Source organism: Equus przewalskii, chromosome X, assembly GCF_037783145.1.
Source record: "Equus przewalskii isolate Varuska chromosome X, EquPr2, whole genome shotgun sequence".
Taxonomy (NCBI): domain Eukaryota; kingdom Metazoa; phylum Chordata; class Mammalia; order Perissodactyla; family Equidae; genus Equus; species Equus przewalskii.
The window spans coordinates 81008540-81031334 of NC_091863.1; the positions used below are offsets into that span (position 1 = coordinate 81008540).

General features: G+C 39.7%; 1 protein-coding gene across 15 annotated transcripts in view; it reads right to left on the reverse strand.

Annotated features, from left to right (window-relative positions):
- SYTL4 (synaptotagmin like 4) overlaps window positions 1-22795 on the reverse strand; it is a 73917-nt gene that overhangs the window by 25203 nt on the left and 25919 nt on the right. For 5 of the 15 annotated variants that reach the window (XM_070605313.1, XM_070605310.1, XM_070605311.1 and 2 more), the window contains one exon: window positions 22686-22775. The exons of the other annotated variants lie outside the window; for them this stretch is intronic. The gene's annotated coding sequence lies outside the window, so the exon portion shown is untranslated. The remainder of the gene's footprint in view (window positions 1-22685; window positions 22776-22795) is intronic. 15 annotated transcript variants of the gene reach the window in all.

A 22795-nucleotide genomic window follows, 5' to 3' on the forward strand; every position in this document is an offset into this window, starting at 1 on the left:
ACACTGCTGGTGGGAAGGTAAACTGGTGCAGCCACTATGGAAAACAGTATGGAGATTCCTCAAAAAATTGAAAATAGAAATACCATATGATCCAACTATCCCACTACTGGGTATTTATCCAAACAACATGAAATCAACAATTCAAAGAGATTTATACATCCCTAAGTTCACTGCAGGATTATTCACAACAGCCAAGACATGGAAGCAACCCAAGTGTCCATCAACTGATGAATGGATAAAGAAGATATATACAATGGAATATGACTCAGCCATAAAAGAGAAGAAATCGTGCCATTTGTGACAACATGGAGGAACCTGAGGGTATTATGCTAAGTGAAATATGTCAGACAGAGAAAGACAAAAAGCTCTTTAACAGAGGAATCATCAAAACAAAATAACACTTCCATATAATGGCATACTATGCATCCATCAAAAAAATGTAGTAGATCTGTATGAAAATACCTCCCTGAGTGAAAAAAAAAGTAGTTGCAAGACTATACTGTATGATCTCTTTGGTATTTATCTATACATTTGTATATGCAAAGAAAAAGGTCTAGAACAAAAACCAGTATCATTGGTTTCTCTTGGGGAGTAGAATTGGGAGGGGCAACTTTCACTTTTTATTTTATATAGCTCTGACTTTTTAATACGTCTTACTTTTAAATATCAAAAAGGAAAATTCAAAGGAGACAGCAGGATTATTGCAGTAGTCCAGACAAAAGATAAGCTAGGTTTACTAAGTGTGCCTCTAACCAACTGGACAAGTCATTTTATTTCTGTCACCCTCTAGTTTCTCATCTACAAAATGACCTACCTCACAAAGTTGTCAAGAAAATGAAATCCGGTAATATGTGTTAAAGGGCCAATCACAACGTTTGGAATACATATTTGGAGTACACACACACAATGAATCTGCTACAGGGCAGGCCTAAACCAGGGCAGCAAGCCGAAGGGACACAGAAGAGCTTTGAGAAGTAAAATCAACAGAATGGAGTGACTGAGAGGATGAAGAAGGCGAAGCCAAAGATGCCTACCTTGCACGTCTAGGTTAAACAACTGATGCTAGCGATAGCCCTAACAGCCATAAGGATTATAAGAGAAGAAACAGGTTTGGAAGTAAGGCAAGAAGTTTCATTTCAGTCATACTGAGTTTGTGCTGCATACAGGATATTCAGGGAATTAGGCCCAGAAGTAGTTAGAAGCACAGGGCTGGACCTCAGGAAGAGAGACTGTATTTGAAAACAGAGATTTGGTAGTCACAGGAGTCGAAGAGCCCGAGAAAGACATAGTGAAAAGGGAAATGAGGATTATACTTACCTTCTGTGCTCTCTCTTGAAACTAGACTACAAGCCCTTTTCACTTTAAATTTTTTTTTTACTAACTACCTACAGGACAACAGAGAGTATAAACAACACAAACTATACAGGTTCCTGAAACCTCAACATTTTCTCGAGTTGGCTATTTCCTGGTCTTTATTGAACTATAAGACACTGAGCCTCTTTCACAGTCCCTTTCTTAGGCAGTCTTGAGGAAGAATTTTTAGCTCTTATCCCCAAGAATATATATTCTCCATGAGAACAAGGACTTTTTAATATTCTTCGATGTGTCTGGCATAGCACCTAACACAATATTTGGCTCACAGTGTTGCATATGCCACCACTATTGTTGATCATCATCACCCCAACAGTTCCATTTACTGAGAATTTACTCTATGCCAGGTAACAAGTACTTTACATATACTAACTAATCTAATCCTCACAACAACCTGAGAGTGAGGTACTATTAGTATCCCCAATTTTATAGATGAGGACTCAGGAGAGGTTAGGTTAACTTGCCCAAAAATAAACAGCAAGCAAATGAAGTTGCTGGGATTCAAGCCCAGGCAATCTGATTCTAGAGCTAGTGCCCTACTGGGTCCCTCCAGGCAGGATCATGGCCAAAGCAATTATAAAACATTGAACAGCGCAATCAAAAGCATTGTGGAAATGAATTCCCATATGTGTGATTATGGTTGAAGCACTGGCCAAAAAATCAGCAGCTCCTGGATGAAAGAGGTATCCCCAGTCGCCTGGCAGCTAAAGACCAAGGATGGCCCAGGCACAAAGGGAATGAGAACAAAACTAGATTTATTAGAAAACTGGTGCTTATGGAGAGGCAGCAGAGTTCTGTGATGAGACAGGTACATTGGCACAATTACTTCTGATAAGTAATATCAAAAGGCAGGGAAGTAAGAACATCGCTGAGATAAAGATAGCACCATAAGAAAACAGAACTGCTTATATTATACATCTTCCCTTTATTTTTCACTCCCGGCCTTGACCAACCAGAACTGCCCAACTCTGAAGTCTTAAATTCAAGGATCCCCACTTTCCAACCACATCTCACTCCCACTATACTGTTCCTCAACCCCATCAAGACCACAGTCTCAAGCCCACCCTCACTTTTCTCTTGGTCCACTTGCCTCCTGCCGATCTTTCTTCCTTTCCTACCCATCCTGGACTCCAGACACCTCAATGTCTCTACCACTCTCACCAGTATCTTCCATATCCATGTACCTTGATCTCTCTGCCACAACTGCCCATCAAAATCCCAAACCTGTACCAATGCTGTAGTCTGCCTTGTCTACTTCTATACCCAGGTCCTGCACAATTCCTGGTCTCCAACCTCACCTGGACCCTCACTGTCATCCACAAATCTTTTTACTTGCCTTTAGTTCAGTTCCCTAACCTAGTCCCTTCGGGTTCTATTTTAAGCCTCCCTTCATTGCACACTCCCACTTCCCTTTCCTCCAGTCCCATCAGACACCCTTGTCTCACACCTGTAAAACAAAATATTTTCAGAGCCCACCAGCCATGACCTTCATCAGCTCCCTGTCTCCTCTCCCCCATCACTTGCCAATCTGACTCCTTTCAGAAAAGCCACATCCCATCTCCTGCCCTACCTTCGACCATGGGTTGCTGTTATTTCCAACACTAACCCTGTTCCCAGCCAGCTCACTTGAGATGGGATCTTGTGGAATCAGTAGTGGGGAGAAGAAAACAGAATAAGAAAAAAAATTTAAAGGAAAGGAGGAAAAATAAAGCATAGAAAAAAATGAGACAAATAAAAAGCAAAAAGTAAGATGGTAAAAACAAGCTCCAACATACTAATAAACATAAAAAACGTGGGGGCAAAAATCACTCTTTAAAATACAGAGATTAACAGACTGGATAAAATGTAAAACTCCACCTATGTGCCATTTTACAAGGGACACATCCAAAACATAAGGACAGGAAAGATTAAAACTAAACAGATGGGAAAAGATATACCAGGTAAATGCTAACCGAAAGAAAATTGAGGTAGCTATATTAACATCTAAAAAATAAAACTTCAAGACAATAACAGTATTATAAAGGATAAAGAGGATTACTACATAGAGTAAATAAACCTGTATGCACTAATACAACATCTCCAGACATATAAAGGAAGATTAAGGACAACTAGATAGAGAAATTGAAAAAACCGACCATCAAAATGGGTGATTAACGTAACTCTTTCAATTACTGATAGTAGAAGCAGATAAAAAATTAGTAAGAATACAGACAAGTTGAAACACAAAATAAGTTTGATTTAATGGAAACATGTAGAATTCTATATGCAACTGGAGAATCACGTTCTTTTCAAGCACATATGGAACTTTTACCACCGAAAATGACCATCGTACTGGGTTATAATTCTAGTCTCAGTAAATTTCAAAGAAATCATTCTCATACAGACCATGTTCTTTGATCTCAAGGAAATTAAATAGGAAGTGAATAACAAAAGATAATTTTTAATCCCAATACTTTTTGGAAATTTAAAGACACTTCTTAATAACTCATAGGTCAAAGAAGAAACCATAATTGTACTAAATCTATCATTAACTTCTTTGTTTTTTCTTTCTTCTTCTTCTCCCCAAAGCCCCCAGTACCTAGTTGTATATTCTAGTTGTGAGTGTCTCTAGTTGTGGCATGTGGGACGCCGCCTCAGCATGGCCTGATGAGCAGTGCCATGTCCGTGCCCAGGATCCAAACTAGCAAAACCCCAGGTAGCCGAATCGGAGTGCGGGAACCTAACCACTCGGCCACGGGGCCCACCTGCCTATCAATAACTTCTTAAAGAAGAAACCTGCCATCTGCCTCACCGCCACCACCACCCCATACCATATGATAGAATATTTTCGAGAAACTCAAAAAGGAAAATATGGAATAAAAATATGCTTTCATATGCAATGAGTTAAGTGATATATTTTTTACGGTAAATGGTACATCACATTTTGAAAAACATAACTCAGAAAAATAATGGCAGCACAAAGAAGAAAACCAGACAGATTTGAAGTGAGAAAACCTGTGACCTTTCATATTTACCCTAGACAGATACTAGGGTTTAGTGGAGAAACCAAAGCCTAAGAAAATCTTAAGGTCCTTCATTAAAATTCAATTACAGGTATGTAGTCAAAAGGGCAAGGATTATCTATTGAGAAGACCACAGCTCAGATAACATGAGTGTCTAAATCCAAGCTCTGATGGACAATCTGTTCCATGTTAGTTGCGGGGTGTCAAGACTCAGATGAAATATCTTAATACAGCATCCTTGTGGGACCTCATGCTCACAAGAAGGTATTTTAGAAAACATGGTTTGTTTAGTTAGAAAATCATACACATTTATTGCTCAAAATTCAGGATAATATTTTAATGCAAATACTTACAAAAGCAAGGGGAACTGAAAAATCTACCACCACAATGGGAGGTTAACATACCCCTTTCAATTATTGATAGTACAAGCAGATAAAAAATTAGTAAATACATAGACAAGTTGAACAACACAAGAAGCTTGACATAATGAACATATGTAGAATTCTATACCCAAATGGAAATATCCAATTTATATCCTAGTCCTATAGATTAGGAGATAACAATAATTAATAAATGAGTATTAAAACTAACACAGTTTTCAAGAAGGAGTGGGGAGAGCTAACTCAAATTATTTTAAATTCTGAGGACCAGTTCTAAAAACCAAAAATTGGGTCAAACTTATAGGAAGCATGGAATAAAGAATACAGTGGTGTAAGACAGACTTGGGTTCAAATCCTAGCTCTGCTATTTATTAGTTATATGACCTTGGGTAAGGGCCTGGAATATAAAAATTAGATTATAAAAACAGGAATATAAAAAACTTCCCTGTAAGAATAGTACTCAGCTTAAAAATCATTGTTGGTGTTCCCCAAATGGAAACTGATGTGAATTAGAAAAATACCAAATAATGTCCCTGCACCAGGCAGCAAATAAAACACCTTTCTCTGTGTTTACTTTGTTGAGCACATCCATACCCCTCTCCCTCCCAAACATGCAGTACACATACAAATGTGAAGATGGCAACACTTATGCTCAAACTAGAACCTTCTACCAGATGTGACCTTGTTGAGGGCAGGCACTGTATCTGGACTTCATACCCTCAGGAGGTTACTTAGTCTGATACACAGTATGAGTTCAATAAATGTGTATTAAATGTCTTCACTCAGAAATCTATTTGTATTTATATGTTTAAACTTAAACTCACAGAAACTGAAGAGCGGTAATAGAGCTGAGAGAAAAGTGTTTTTGTTTTCCTGAGGCAGTATGATGTCACAGTTAAGAGCATGGACTCTGGAGCCAGACTGTCTGAATTTGAATCCCAACTTCACCATTTACTAGCTGTGTGACCTTGGGCAAGTTACTACATCTCTCAGTGCCTCAATTTCCTCATTTGTAAAATGAAGGTAATAACTACCTACCGTCTTGGGCTTGTTATAAAGATTAAATGAGTTTTAAAAATAGGTAAATTGCTGAAAGTAATGTGAACTGAGAATGCTCTCTAAGTAACAGCTATTTTTATTTTGTAGTTTTTATATGTGCATTTGTGCTTTAAGACTTAACTGGGTCTTGCAAAGTAACATTTATTTTCTTTTAAAGAACACAGATGAATTGTGAGTTAAACTGCATCTAGACACCATTTAAAGTTTCAGGCATTTTTTTAAGTGGAGAACTGTGATGACAACTTTAGAGATGACAGAAGAATTTCAGAAAAATTGACCCATGCTCAAGGGCAAAAAGGTTGAACTGGTATTAAATTATTCCTCTAAACTTACACGTAGTAATTATGTGATGGTTTTGCATATAAATTCTATTGGATTATCAGTCATATCCCAGCAGAGTGATATGATAAAAGGATTTTGCTGTTTGGGCCAAGGACAATGGACAATTTTGGTAAAATTTATACCTCACTGAACATGAAAAAGTGAACCAGAGTCTTTCAAGGGGTATTAGTTTAACCAAGAAGTCCTGAATTAAACTGCTGTTGTTAAGCAAATGTACTATGTTTTACAAAGAAACTGACTAGTGATGTGAGATTTACACTGCTGTGTGCCAGATTCTGTATATTTTTGAACATAGATAGTTAGAACTAATGGTGTCTACACTTTCGAAAGATTAGTTTTGAAATTGGGCTACAAATTATAATTGGTCATGAAAATTTGGGATTATAAAATGTCAGTGGACTTTGACTTCTGGCCTAGATGGAGTAACAAAGAACAGATTTCTACTCTGCCTGAAACAAGCCTCCTCCCCCCCAAAAATGGATAAAATACATGAAACAGTGGTGGCTTTCAAGACACTGAACATCAGGCAATGAAGGACTGTGATCCTTGAGAGACAGGAAACAAATAGGGTGAGCCCTCTGATTTTCTAGGCTCTCTGTCTTGAGACAGTTTCCAGGCCACGGTACAGGGAGGAGAAATGCAGGCAGAGCCTGGTAAACTCCCTGGTTGAGGTGACAGAGCTGGCAGTCTGGGAAAACCCAAGTGGTTGGTTCATAGGACAGAATACCTGAGAGAGCTGCATAGAGAGAGATCTTCCGAGAACTGCAGAGGGTCCTCCTTGAGTATTCAGCAAAGGACTGATCAGCACGTGGCATGCCTATGAGGAATTTACCCTAAGCAAGGGAAAGAACCAGCTGAAAGGATTCAAAAGAACAGTACGTGTCACTCACACAGGGCTAGGAGTTTGCCTGTTCCACCAGCCAAACTGGAAAACCTCATGATTCACAGGGCACTGGGCAGAGAACTCAGAAGGGTCTTGCCTCCATAATGGGAAACAATTAGCTGTACACTCTGACGGCTCTGGTCCTGCCTAACAAATCTAAAGAGCAAAGCCTGAAAGGACCAATCTGTTTCCAGGCAACTCAAGTACATCCCAGAACAGAGCCAAAGAATGTTTATAGAAATATAAAAATGTGCAGCACCCAATGAGGTAAAATTCAAAATATATGGTGCTCAATAAAAAATTAACAGGCATGCAAAAAAGCAGGAAAATACAGGCCATGATGAGGAAAAAAATCAATCAAAAACTGACCAAGAGCTGAAACAAATGTCAGAATTAACTAAGTCATTAAAACAGTTATTATAACAGTATTCCATATTTCAAAAAATTAAAGACATGGAAATATCAAAAAGACTCAAATCAAACCTAGAGATAAAACCTACAATGTCTGAGATGAAAAATACATAGGATGAGATTAACAGCAGATTACACATAGTAGTAGAAAAGATTAGTGAACTTAAAGACACAGCAATAGAAACTATCCAAATGAAACAGAAAGAAAAAAGACTGAAAAAAAAGAACAGAGCATTAACGAGCTGTGAAACAACTTTAAGCTGTCTCATATAGATGTAATTGGAGTCACTAAAGGAAATGAGGGCAATAAAAAATATTTGAGGAAATAACGGCCAAAATTTTTCTAAATTTGATGAGCATTGTAAACGCACAGATCCAAGCAGCTCAATGAACTTCACACACAAGAAATATAAAGAAAACTACACCATATAGCACACCATAGTCAAATTACTTAAAACCAGAGATAATGAGAAAACCCTAAAAGCAGCTAGGAATGGGGGGGTGGGGGCGGGTGTTACATACAGAGGAACAAAGATAATGATGAAAGTAAATTTATCATTGGAAACAATGCAAATGAGAAAAGAGTGGAACATCCCTAAAATATGGAAAGAAAAAAAATCTGTCAACCTAGAATTCTAAACCCAGTGAAATATCATTCAAAAATAGAGGTGAAATTAAGACTTTCAAACATGCAAAAGTTGAAAAAATTAATCAACAGCAGATCTGTACTATAAAATATGTTAAAGGAAGTCATTTAGGCAGAAGAAAAATAATACCAGATAGAAATATGAGTCTACAAAAAGGAAGGGAGAGCACATAGAATGATAACTATGTGGGTAAAGTTTTTTTTTTATTATTTAAATCTCCTTTAAAAATATAATCGACTGTTTAGAGCAAAAAAAAAAATTACAACATATTGTGAGGTTCAAACATCTGTAAAACCAAGTTGGAAAACTTAACCTGATTTCAAGACTTATCATAATCTACAGTAGTCAAGTGAGTGCCGTAGTGGCATACAGATAGACAATAGATCAATGGAACAGAAAGAGTTCAGAAATAAATCCTTATGCTTACAGCCACCTGACTTTTGATAAAAGTGTAAGGGAATTCAGTGGAGAAATGATAGTCTTTTCAACAAATGGTGCTGGATATCCATATGCAAAAAAATCTAAAGATTTCTTAGATATGACACCTAAAACATGATCCAGAACTTGAGAAATGAGACTTTATTAAAATCAAAAACTTCTGCCCTTTGAAAGATGTGGGGGTAGGACACAGTGAGGGACAGGAAGGAAGGATTACAAAATAGTACAAGGAAACTTTTGAAGGTGATAGATATGTTTACTATCTTGATTTTCGTAATGGTTTTATGGTTATACAGATGTCAAAATTTATCAACTGCATACTTTAAATATGTACAGTTTACTGTATGTAAATTACACCTCAACAAAATTTTTTTTAAATTTTAAGTTTAAATGTAACTAAACCTTCTTGTAATCAGAAGTTTTACAATCCCAGAAAACCTACAGGACAGTAGGAGACCTTAAATACATTCAAACAGTAAAATGTTGTTTTATGTCAAAGGGGTTTTTTTTAATAGAGAATAAATAATACACAGTAGATTTGAAAATGTTTCCATTATTACTTTTTCTATTAAGGTATAATTTACATACAACATCATACTAGTTTCAAGTGTACCACACAACGATTCAATATCTGTATATATTGTGAAAGAATAACCACAAAAGTCTAGTTAACATCCGTCACCACACATACAGAATTTTTTCTTGTGATGAGAACTTTTAAGATTTATTCTCTCGGCAACTTTCAAATATGCAATACGGTATTATTAACCATAGTAGCCATGTTGTACATTACATCCCCATGACTTACTTATTTTATAACTGGAAGTTTGTACTTTTTGACCACCTTCACATATTTTGCCCACCTCCCAACTCCCCACCCACCACTTCTGGCAAGCACCAATCAGTTCTCTCTATCTGTGAGCTTGGTTTTTTATACTAAGTGACAGAAGTCAGTCAGAGAAAGACAAACACCGTATGATCTCACTTATATGTGGAATCTAAAACAAAAGTTTCCATTATTATTTTGTTGCCTAAAAGATATGTTTTACCTTCCAACTCATCCAAATGAAGAATTTCAGTAAGTTTTGTTCTACTTGTTAAAAATGTGAAAAGTCAGCATGCTCAGAGCAAGGAAGATGGACTAGCACTAAAACATTTGTATAATTGCTTCCCAGAATTATAATATGAGTACCATTATTTAGTAAGTACATCTAATGATGTACTTCTTTTATTTTTAGATGTATATGTTTTGTGAAGTTTCTTTTTCAGCTATGACAGTCATTAAAATCAAGTATAAAAATAAACAGAGGGGCTGGCCCTGTGGCCGAGTGGTTAAGTTCGCGTGCTCTGCCTGGGCGGCCCAGGGCTTCACTGGTTCGGATCCTGGGGGTGGACCTAGCACCGCTCCAAGCCATGATGAGGTGGCGTCCCATATAACTCAACTAAAAGGACCTGCAACTAGAATATACAACTACGTACTGGGGGGCTTTCTGGAGAAGAAGAATTTTAAAAAAAGAAGACTGGCAACAGATAATAGCTCAGGTGCCAATCTTTATAAAAATAAACAAATTAAAAAAATAAACAGAACTCAGAATGAAACCTTCAAGTAGCTGTATCATAAACCAAAATTTTGTTTAAACGAAGCACACAATATCACTGCTATACACCAAGATTTTGTTTAAATGAAGCACACTTAACATCATTGCTCTCACCAAAATGAGAGCAAAGGTTATTAAACCATTAATAAATATTAAAATTAATTTTAAAGTGTTTATTTCATCTCATCCTTCTCTATTTCACTTTTGTGAATACTTTATAATATATAATAGTACAGCGGTAAATATATAGTTTATAAATAAACGTGTATATTAGGGGTGATGAAAATTTTTGGTGGTAAGGGAGAGTGATCAAAGAAGTTGGGAAACCCTTTGCTTAAAGGAGGATGAAGGGAAACCATTCTAACAAATCACCATATGTTATCATGATTCTGCTTAGATATAGTTACGATGTATGTTAATTAGGAAAGAATAAGCCATTCTAATGACTGTAATGCAGTTGTCCTGATGCAAGCGGGACAGCACAATGAATAAGGATTTGTACTACCATAAAGTACATTCCAAAGTGGGCTCTATTAACTAATTGTGACCAGGACAATTACAGTATCTGAAGCAGACCAATATAAAGCACTGTCAGAATTAACACCTATTATAAGTATGGATTTCCAAAACAGAGATGAAGCACAGCCCCATAGGCTAGCAAAATCCAGCCTCCTTTGGAAAAAAAAAAAAAACTAATTATTTGAAAATCTAAAGGGGAGAGAGTGGATTGTAGAGTACAGAAAAAGGAAACCAAAACAGGTTATGCGGTGAGTCTGCAGAACTTACAAAAAAATTTAAAAAGGGGCCAGCCAGGTGGCGCAGCAGTTAAGTGCGTACGTTCCCTTTCAGCAGCCCAGGGTTCACCTGTTCGGATCCTGGTGCAGACGTGGCACCGCTTATCAAGCCATGCTGCGGCAGACGTCCCACATATAAAATAGAGGAGATGGGCACGGATGTTAGCTCAGGGCCAGTCTTCCTCAGAAAAAAGAAGAGGACTGGCAGCAGTTAGCTCAGGGCGAATCTTCCAAAACAAAAAAAATTAAAAAGACTCCATGTAGAAAAGAAAGCTTCCAGGGATGCAGGGCTCCCCTAAATCCCCTTATTTGGATCCAGCCACCTATGCCCAAAGGTACCAACTGGTAACATCTTTTTGGTTGGTAACAACTGAGTGAGCATGCCACACTGCTTACAGTCAAGAAAATGTTTACATTGGGGTGCTGTGTTGGTTATTTTATCAACTGTTCCTTTCAATTTTAGGGCGATGCCCCTCCAAGAAAGCAACTCTAAATTTGTTTATTAAAATGTGTGTTATATCCAGTCAAGGCCACTCAGACAAATTTAAGGTAAAAGCTTCAACTGCAAAGCTGCCAAGTCTGGTTTCTCACATCTTTCCAAGTTGTCTTTGGATATAGACCCCCACTCCCAACCCCCCAAGCCCCTTCTGGCTCCTGGATTAAATAATGTAAATATATCTAGCCCCAAAGATTCTTCTGTGAGACCTCCCTCTGCTGTCCCGGTAGTTATCTCTGAATGTGTGCTTTGAGGCCTTCAAAATCCTACTTCTTTCCCTGACTTGGAGCTCTGTATTCTGTACTGTTTACAGAATGCTCACTGGTTAGGAGGGCCAACTATGTGCTAAGTGCTGTGCTATCTGGCTAAGGATAAAAGAAGAATGCGTAGTCCCTGACCACAAAGAGTTCACAATTTATTGAAGGAGATACTTAAATGGATAATCATAAATGAACATGGTAATCAAAGAAATACACTCACAGGGTATTATGAGAATACCAAGGTGGGGCACCTCCTCCAACTTGTGGAAAGGGGTCTAGAAAGAGACACCAACAGCAGCACATGAACTGGTTGTAAATAATGTGTACCAGCTGGTTAACCAGGTAGGGCGCACAGCATTTACAAGAGCATGGAGGCATGAAGCAACGTGGTATGGGCAAGCAGTGCAGTGATCCTGGACAGTAAATTGTAAGGGAGGCTGTGGAAGACGCAGGTGGGGATCATACCACGTGGGAGAAGGGGCTTCATATGCTATGCTCAGAAACATGGATAATTAGCCATTGACCATGGGAACCATTGAAGAGTTTTAGGTAAGGCGAGGACTTGTTAAATCACTCTGACAGTTACGCAGAATATAGATTTGAGGAGGCAGTGGTATAAATCCAGGGGGAAGACGATGAGAGCCCAGAGTAGAGGGCAGTGGTGGTAGAGATGGAAAGGGGCATATTGAAGACATAACACTGAGGTAAAATCTACAGGACCTGCGACTGTTCTTTAACACAGAACAGCCTCTTCTACTAGGACTCGGGGTTCTGATGTACTCAATTCCTAATTAAGAGCAGGATAGCAGCAAATAGTGCCTACGAGCACTGGATCTGGGGCCAGACTACTGGGCTTCAAATTATAGCTTCACTACTTTTTAGCTATGTGACCTTGGGCCTCCCTGAGTCTCAGTTTCCCCATTTGTAAAAATGGTGATTAAAAATAAGAGCTCCTGCCTAAGGCTGTAAAGATTCAAGGAGACATCGTGTGTAAAGGGCATAACATCATGCCTGATCTAGGATAAACACCTAATCCTGGTACCTGTTTAGTTTTAATTATTATTAACCATATGCTTTGGAAAACATATAAGCATATGGCTGTTTTGATTTCTTGCTATGAAATTTGAGAAATCTAATCAGTAGTCTTGCCCAGATGGAAAGTCACCGTAACCTCTCTGCATGGAGGTAGGCTGACAAACATAAATATTAAGCATATGTTAGTAACTTGATATGATCGGTTTAAAAGATATTTATTTATACACTGTTCCAGACAGGACTTAAAGTGACTTACAAAGATACATAAAACATCACAAAACAGCATACATTTAAAAAACAGGATCAAAAACAAGGCAAACAAGAGCGGGGACAAAGTAGTGTCGTCAGAATCAAGACTCCAAAACCAAAGGGCAGCTGAGGTTCCCAGGGGCCGGTGGGGTCTAGATCCGCACCAGCCCTCCCAGGGAGCACAAGCACACTGCACACAACATGCCCAGGCCTGCCCACACCGGGGGCCATTCTCAAAAGTGCTATGGTAGCCGAGTAGTTTTTTACTTTCCCCTAACAATGAGAAATCTATAACTAGCTCTCAATTTTACAAGATTCTGATTTTGGTTTTGCACTAAGGTTCTTTTGCCCGCCACGATCTTTTTCAAAATAGGTTCTACAAAAGTGGAGTTTAAATGTACTGAGGCATTTTGCAGTTTTAGCTCCTTTTAAGATATGCACCAACTGATGAAGATAAAGAAGATGATGATGATGATGATGAGAGCAGTTAACACTTCCATAATGCTTACTATGGACCAGGCACTTTTCTAAGCATTTTATGTACATGGAGTCATTTAGTTCTCACAACCATATTTTGAGGTAGGTACTATACTACCACATTGTACCAAAGAGGAAACTAAAGCACACATCGAACAAATCACTTGCCCAAGGTCATACACCCTATAAGTGACAGTCTGGTTTCTGAACCCTGGCAGTCTGGTACCAGAGCCTGAGCTCTTACCCACTACGCTATACGGTCTCTTAATATTCTGATAATGTTGCTTGTACATGGTAATATTTGGAAAGGGGGACATCCTACCCTCAGGAACCGGAGGTAGAGTTTTTTAAAAGTCCTCAGCTAATAACAGATGAATGTCGGAGAGGCCCTCAGTCCAGTTTACCACCTCAGTTCCCTGACCTCCCCATGCAAGGTGTAACAGGCTCAGAGCAACTCTACACATGCGAAAGGACCCCTTCTCTGCATCCAGGACAGACATCCCTTCTGAACGATGGTAGGAGCGTAAAGGGGAGAGTAACTAAAATATAATCTCTTTTGTTAGCTCTCAGAATCACAGATGGGGACTTTCCTCCAGATTAAATCCACATGACTGCCTTTCAAATACCACCAAATTCCGTTCATAAATGGTTTGAGGAAATTCCCACTTAAAATGATACATGCTTCTCTAAAGTAAGTCCTAGAGGGAAGCTGGATGTCTTAATATATATATTTCTCCTGCAGAGTGGTTCTTTGGATACATGAAAATGTGGTCTTATTTTCCTATTTCACACTTTTTTCCTCCTCCTCAGCAACTCCAGGCATCTTGAACCTACCACCATTCCTAGAAGGCAGATCTCCACAAATGTGGTACATGGAGGTAAGTAGAAAAGATCATAAAAATGAGACTATGTGCCCAAAACCCCCCTTGGCAACAGGGGAAATGCGTATATTAAGACAAATCCCATTTGGCTTTCCAGCTTGCAAGACCTAGACTTGGGGCTTCCTCTCACGTGAGCCAGGCAGGCTCACAAGAGCCGCATGAGTTCGATGGGGTGAAAGATGGCCAGTTCCTCCTCTTCTCTGCCAAAGTTCCTTTCTTTAGCAGCCCAAAAGCTTAAAAAGACAGAAAATCCTCCACTAAAGGGACAGAATGTTTTAAATCCAGGTCATTTATAGGCATAAAACAATTTTTTTAAAGTCTGGTGAGAGCAGACACATTGTCATTTTTCAATAGGCCTCATCACCAGATGGAACACCATTATCCTTCCTTAGTCAACAAGCTTTGATAAACCAGCACCTCCACAGGGAAGACCCTCTTCTCCTGTCAGGGTCACAGATGGTGGGGATTTCTACACTGAACTCTAGCCAGCATCTAATATTTCTTGTAGGCCACGTCACCTGAAAATCACCCACGCAGTCCCCGTAAATGAGAAATCATGATGGTTTGTGACTAATCCAGCCCATCTTCACACGTAACTGTGATTTCATGCATTTGGTGTCTTTTTTAATTTTAGGGACGCTGTGATGTAGCTATGGCCACAGAAACCTTAAACACAATCAAATAACGTGTGGTTGAACTTAAATTGAGCTATATATGTGGCAGATAATTTTAAGGTGTTATTTAAGGCCTATAAGACTTAAAATATATGTTAATTTCTTCCAAATAAAATTTTAATGAATATATGCATGAGTATATGTACACAAAAGAGTAGGTATAAATTGTAGAATATAAAATAAAGGTAAAATATTAACGTACTGCAAGCCCTCTTTCCCTCCTAAACTGCTTCACCATAATTGCTTTACACGTTACATCAAATCCCCAGAACAAGATTAGTACATGCATTACCAACATCTGGTCTACAGCCAGGAGCAATGTCCTAATATTAATAAAACACTAAAGCATAAAAAATTTAAAACTGCTAAAATGTCCAAATCACATATGTATGCATTTGTTTTATCTTCAATTCTGACACAGCATATGAAAGCACCATAAAAAGTTCTAAAGGGAGAAGAGGTATGAATTTTCATAATTCACTTAATATACCTTACAATAAAGCAAGACATTCGAAATGTCTAGATGGACTTTCCTAGCCCCATAGATGTAAATATTTGGCCTTGGCATTATTATTAGTTCTAAACAGAACTAAACATTCAGTAATCAGCATATCAATGAGCATGCCCTTTTACTTTATGAAAATGAATAATCTCCCCCACTAGACAGAAAGCTGTCTGAGAGAAGGGGCTGTGTTTTGTTCATGTCTGTACGTCAGTGTCTAGAGCACTGTCTGGTACATAAGATGCACATGATAAATATTTGTTAAAAGAATGAGCTGGCATCAAAAATACCGTTTACCATATTTAGCCATACCCAAGACCTTATCACCCAGGACTTCTCCACTTTCGATATCATTAATTCACATGCTCCACTCTGACTACAACCCCCTCGCCTGTCCACTCAGTGACTTTCCCAAGCCTCACATCAGTTCTCAGACCTCATGGGGGGAGAGAGTCTTCCACAGACCCGTCTGCTTTCACCCTGTCAGCTCCTTCCTGTCCACTCCTTTCCTAGACAGTTTGAATTCTACTGTTTCAACTGCACTCTTGTCAATATCTTTAACAAACCCATTTTCACTCAAATATCTGATAAAAACATAAGCCTGGAGGAGCCCAACTGTTGTGCTTTATGCCTGCACTGAGAGCGAGATGTACTGGAGAAAAAAATCACTACCTGGTAGATGATTATGAACGTGAATTCTTGGTCACCAAGCTCACCTCAACACTGCCTGACACTCCAGCTATGCCTCCCTTGTCCTAGTTTGCTCTCCTGTCTGCCACGATAACTATTTCAAACCTTCCTCAAGCACCTCCAATCTTCAACCCAAACCTTGCCCCACCTCAACTCCTGCTCTAAGAGATGACCTTTCCTCTTACATCATAAATATAAGTGCCCTCAGACAACTTCCTGCCACCAAATCTATAAGCTTTATTTCCATCTATATCTGTTCATTTTTTGTTCTTCCCTACCGTAATGTCCTTCCTCTTGTTTAAGGGTAATCCCTCGACCTCACTGTGGATCCTCTCCCGGCTGGCATAAGGACTTTTCCCTGTAAGGACTTACCTCTACAATTATCCCTTCCTTCCCATCAGCCTTTAAAGACATCTAAATGTCTCCTAAATTTAAAAAAAAAAAAGCTTCTCTGGATTGCAACCCTTCCCCTAACCACCCTCTCTCTGCTCTTCAGAGCCAAATTTCTCCAAGGAATTGTCCATATTCGCTGCCTCCACTTCCTCATCTCCCCAGTCATTTCTCAACTCACCACACTCCCTCCCCGAAACTGCTCTCATTAAAGTCACCAAGAACCTCCTAAATCCAATGGACAGTTCCCAGTCTTTATCTTCCTAGACTTCCCTGAATCTTCAGCACCACTGACCATTTTTTAATGGAGACATTCCATTTTGAAAAATTTATCCTACTTATATTCAATATTCAAGTAGACGCACAAATATATATCATAAGGATGCTCAGTGTGTGAACCAGCAAAAAAATTACACAATAATTTAAATATCTATCAAAAGGAAACTGATTAAATAAATTATGGTACATACATATAATGGAATACTATATTGCTATTAAAAAGAAAGAAGTAGCTCTATATATTGAAAGCTTGCCACAAATATTAAGTAAAAAATACATTGCAAAACATATATATTATTATTCCATTTGTATTTTTTAACATATAAGTGCAGACAGGATGGAAGGATAGATGGATGGATGGATGGAAGGAAAGAAGGAAATATTTTATGTATGCATGGAAAATTTCTGGAAAGAGATACAAATTTAATATTGTTACCTCAGGGGAATGGGATGTGCAGAGCAGAACAGAAGACTTGAATGTTATCTTTTATTTGGTCAAATAATAAAAATGTAGTCAGATTCCTAAGCAGACCAATATTTCCAAAGTAGGTAAAAAAACAAGTTCAAAGGAGATCAAAAAAGAATGGCCAGAGACTGGGTAAAATATATTTTAGTGTTTCCAGAGTTAAGAGAGGGGGGGGGGGTGCTTCATGGTTTTAAACATGGAAAGAGAGCTCTACTAAAAACAAGGAGAGGAAAATAACCAACAGACAAACAGCATGAACAGATAATTCTTGAAGGAGGAGGATCAAATGGCCAATAGACGTAAAAAAGAAAAAGTTGCCCTCTTACTGGTAATAAAGATATTTTATGTTTGCTTATCAATTCAGCAAACTTTTAAAAAGAGAATATTCAATTTTAAAAAGGGAAGACATAAGAGGTACTCATACTTTGTTGGCAAATGTAAATTGGTAAAAGATGTTGGAGAAAGCAATGTGATGATTTGATTTCTAAAAAGCTGAACTTCATAGAACTTATCACAATTGCAATTAAATCATTGATTACGTGATACACTGTTTAACATATACCTCCCCTGCTGAGATAAGTCTCATGAAAAGCAGGCCAGCGTCTATCTTCTCCACTACCTAGCCTAGAAACTGGCATATTGTAGGCCCTCAGTAAATCAACCAGTGCTTTCTGACAAGCTGAAAGCAACAGTGTAAAGACATTGATACTAAAACTATTCTGATTCCTGAATTGAGAGAGCTACAAACAATAAATAGTGTAGACACCATGGAAATTTTCCATTTCTTAAGAATTATTCATGTTCAAGGTAGGTTTAGATAGTCACAGATATGAAAGCCACTGTGGGCCATCACTTCAACTATTACACCAGCACTGTCCGATCTCCTGCCTTCTTATCTTTCTGTCCCAGCCACCCAGAAAGATCCCCCAAACTAGATTGTCTACCTTGTTTCTACACCTGGGCTGATGAGTGCCACAGAAGAGAATGGATACAGGGTTCTGGGACTTGGGGCAGAGACAAATTCAAGGTACCCAAGCCTTTCCTGGCTCACTGTGATGTGGCAAGCTGGATGGTATGCGTCTAAAGAGCTCCTCTTTTCATCCCTCTCAAACGCTATTCCAATGCCTCACTGCTCTTATCAGATGGGACCACCCTCAAAATCCTGTGCTTCCATAGCTCCTGCCTTCTTCACAGCTTCACCAGTCCTGCCCTCTTTCCCTCCTGTCTCAATGGAAGAGCTACCTCCCTTTCTGGAAGGCCAGTCTTTTTACCTCTTTCACTCTGGAGCCCCCATACTCCTGCCTCCTCTGTGACCGTGCCTCATCAAGCTCTGTGCCATCTACACATACATGGGCTCATCTCTCTCCCATATTTAAAACAAAACAAAATTAACAACATGTTCTTGTCCCCTGTGCCCTACTGTCTATCAGAAACACTCTCTCCTTCCCATCAGAGCCATAGTCAAGCCTCTTCAAAGGGTATACCATACTCCTCATCAGTCCTTCTCCATGCTTACTCCTCAACCCTCTACAATCTGCCTTCTCTCCTCCTGCTGCACTGATGTCGTCACTGACCTCCTAATTGCCAAATCTAATGAACGTGTTTTTTAAACGTTTTATAGTATGTTTTATCTTATTACAAGAGGGGTACACATCATGAACAAAGTTATGACATATGACAGATGAGAGGGGAAAAAACTTGCACTATATAACAGGCAAAGGGTAAATATCCCTAATAAATAGTGTTCTTATAAACAAACTAAACACATAACCCAAAAGGAAAATGTGCAAAGGATACTAAGGAGCAAGTGTCAGGAAAAATACAACTAGTTAACACACATGAAAAGATACTGAGCCTCACTCAGTGTTCAGTGATCAGAGAATGCAAGTTACATCAGTTCAGTATTATTTTTCCCCTATCACACTGACAAAAGTTAAAAAGACTGTCTATCCTCAGCAAGGGCATGAGGAAAAGCAGTCTCAACAGAGAGAGTTAAACCCTCTTGGATGTCACTTTGGCGGTGCCTATTCACATTTTTTAGTGTACATATCCTTTGACCCAACAATTCTCCCACTAGAAAGCTATCCCACAGAACTGTGTGTGTGTACAGCTATATCTATATCCATCCTCAAGCATTGTACAAAGGTATGCTTTGCAACCTGTGGTGGTTTGGACTAGAGGGATAGGCAGAGGAGATGGAGACACGTGGCAGAATGTGACACAGTTGGAAGCTCAGGTCAACAGGACTTGCTGACGAATTGGATGGGGGGAGTGAAAGAGAGGAATCAAGGGTGACCCTAGGCTCTTGGTTTGAGCAACTGAATGGATGATGGTTCTATTTTACTGACATAAGGGAGGCCGAGGGAAGGGGCTGGGGATGTGAAAGGAATCAGGAGTCCTGTTTGGCCATGTTACGTTTGAGAGGTCTATCTGACATCCAAGAGAGACGTCGAATAGGCCATTGGATACAACAGGCTGCAGCTTAGAAGAAAGGCTTGGGTCAGAGACATAAAGGTGGGAGTGATCAAGTGTATAGACAGATGGTATTTAAAGCCATGGGGCTGGAGGAGTGCTTCTAGGAAGATTCTGGATGGAGAAAAGTCCGTGCACTGAGCCCTGCGTCACTCCAACGTTCAGAAGTTGGGGAGATAAATTCAGTAGAAGAGGGGGCTGAGTAGAAGTGTTTTGTACAATCTCCAGTTTCAAAGAAGTCAACATACATCAAATGGTGGAGAATCACATATTTACCACTGTAACAAGGGCCCAGCTCCTTCCAAGCCTATCTTTTAAGGGCTTGTAGGCTTTTTTCTTTCTGAATATTTCAAAATACATTTAAACCTTTAAACAGAATAGTGCTTTCTTTCTTTTATGTTACATAGTGGTTTCCTCACACGACACAATTCTCCTAGTATAAAACTAGTCAAGTACTACCAAGTAGCACTCAGCAATGGCTTTTTCATAAAATTCATAATCCGATAACTACCTCATGCCTAAAAGGCTAAGGGTGACTTGCGGTCAGAAGCTTAATTGGCGGCATCTTTTATCCTTTTGGGCTGTTCACTCCCCTAGTGCACGGTAACTTTCTCCAGCTTCTTACTTACACTTATACCAAATGCCTAAAATGCCTCAAAATATCTGACAATCCACACCACCTCCTCTCAGGGCAGCCCCCTTCCTACCCGCAAGAAGCACAGCATCTTTACACTCCCACTTTAAACTTTAGAAGTTTTCATTCAGAGTCTCATGCCTTAAAAAAAGAGAGAGGAAGTACTTCCAACTAGGTCAAAGGTGTCATCAGGAATGCAATCTCAAAGCAAAACTCAGTAGAAGGAAAGCTGGCTGAGAAGTGGGCCTGAGGCAACCTCACAGGTGTAGGGTGACAGACTGGGGACACTTGGTTTCAGGTCCAGGAGATCACAAAAGATGGCCAATTCGTAGAACGATAAAGTCATTCATTAATTCATTTAACACATATTAGTAAGCACTTACGATGTGCCAGCCTCTGTTTTGAGTGCTGGGGTCCACTGGTGAATAAAACAGACAGAAATCCTTGCCCACATGGAATTTACATTATGGAGGGGGAAGAGGAACAGACAATAAGGAAGAAAGATGAATAAAATACACAGTACGTTACACTGGAGTAACATAGTAGAGGAGAGGCATATGGAACGTTCAGGGAAGGGGTTGCAAGTTTAAATAGGGTAGTTAGGGAAGGCAGGTGGAAAAACAACTAAGAGTGGTGTTAAGGGCTTTCCTAAGGTGTAAGTAAAGTGCTTTAGGACACAGGATAACTGGTAATTCTGCTTAAGAGAAGGAATCGTGTTTAGTAAGGTTGTCCCAAAGGAGGTGACTTCAGTGCTAAATCCTGAGAGATGAATAGGAAATAATGGTAGGGGAGTGAGTCTGAGCGGCAAGTTATCTTTTCAGGAAAAAAGGGGGGGAGGCAGCTTGAGCAAAGGCCCAGAAATGGGATCAGGGAGGACATTTTCTCCTGGACTGTCCCTGCTTAAGGTACTCCATCTATCCCCAGCACACACTCACCCTCAGGCTGTCTGGTCTGGCTGCTGGGAAATCCTTATCACTTCCCACACTCTCATTTCTCCCCTAGCCAGCAGGAAAGGAAGGCGTTGAGTCAGCCACACATCCCTGGAATCCAAAGCTACACTCTCTTAACTCCAGGACAATTACTACTGAGCTGAGAGCCCCAGAGGTTTCACTCAGCGGGTACATTCAGGGGTGTGTGCCTATAGTGGCAACGTGGCAATTGGCCCATGTGGGAAGTAAAGTGGGGAAGTGGGTAAGATACCAGTGAGGTAAGTGGTCCAAAGCCTCCGCAGTGCATCTGAGGTGGCGTCAAGGACCAAAACTTATGCTTCAGCTCAGAAGGGAAAAATTTTTTTTTTTGAGGAAGATTAGCCCTGAGCCAACTACCGCCAATCCTCCTCTTTTCGCCGAGGAAGACTGGCCCTGAGCTAACATCTGTGCCCATCTTCCTCTACTTTATACGTGGGATGCCCACCACAGCATGGCTTTTGCAAAGCGGTGCCATGTCCGCACCCGGGATCTGAACCAGCTAACCCCGGGCCGCCAAAGCGGAATGTGCAAACTTAACCTCTGCGCCACCCACCGGCCAGCCCTCAAAAGAGAAATTTTTAATCACTTAGTCCTCACCCGTGAGCTACTTAGTGTTCCTAACATCTAAGACAGCACAGGTGGTGTGACAGGGGATAAGAACACAAGTCCTGGAGTCAGATGGCCCAGCTCTGCCCCTCACCAGTCGGGTGATTTGGGGCAAGGCACTTAACCTCTCAGAATCTCCTTTTCATCATAACATGATTATAATTATAGTGCATAGAGCTACCATGAGGATTATACGACATAACTACGTATAGAATTTTTCGCAGCGCCCGGCTCAATGGATTCTTACAACCATTATTAGTAGCAGCCTTTAAGGGGAAAAGCTCAGAGAGCATCAACCAGAAAGCTACCTACCGCACAGATTATGCCTGAACAGGCCTCCAAACTTCACTTCACTACTTGGACCTAGAGTGAGGCACCTCAAATTACCTTACCAGAAATGTTCACGTCCTGCCAGGGACAGTCTCACAAGCGAAGTTAGTGGTCTTTTTCTACTAGGATTTCCAGCAGGTGCTAAAACAACAACTACCACTATGACAAAAAATTTCATCAGGGACTCAACTCTTTGCATTAAACATTGCTCTCTCCACAGACTAGCGGTAAACACATTAGGTCATTAAAACCTTAATATTAATGGGTTTATGAGGGGTGAGGGTAGGGAGCTGAAAGAGCAGAAAACAAGCCAGTTAAAAATAGGAGGTCCAGGATGTACTGAAGACTAACTTCTGTCCCAAATGTACAACGTCTGGGGTCAACTCTGCCAAAAGCAGTATTCTGGAATGCTAGGTCCTCTGGTCCTGAAAAGGCAGGGTACTGGGGAAAGAAAATGTTAG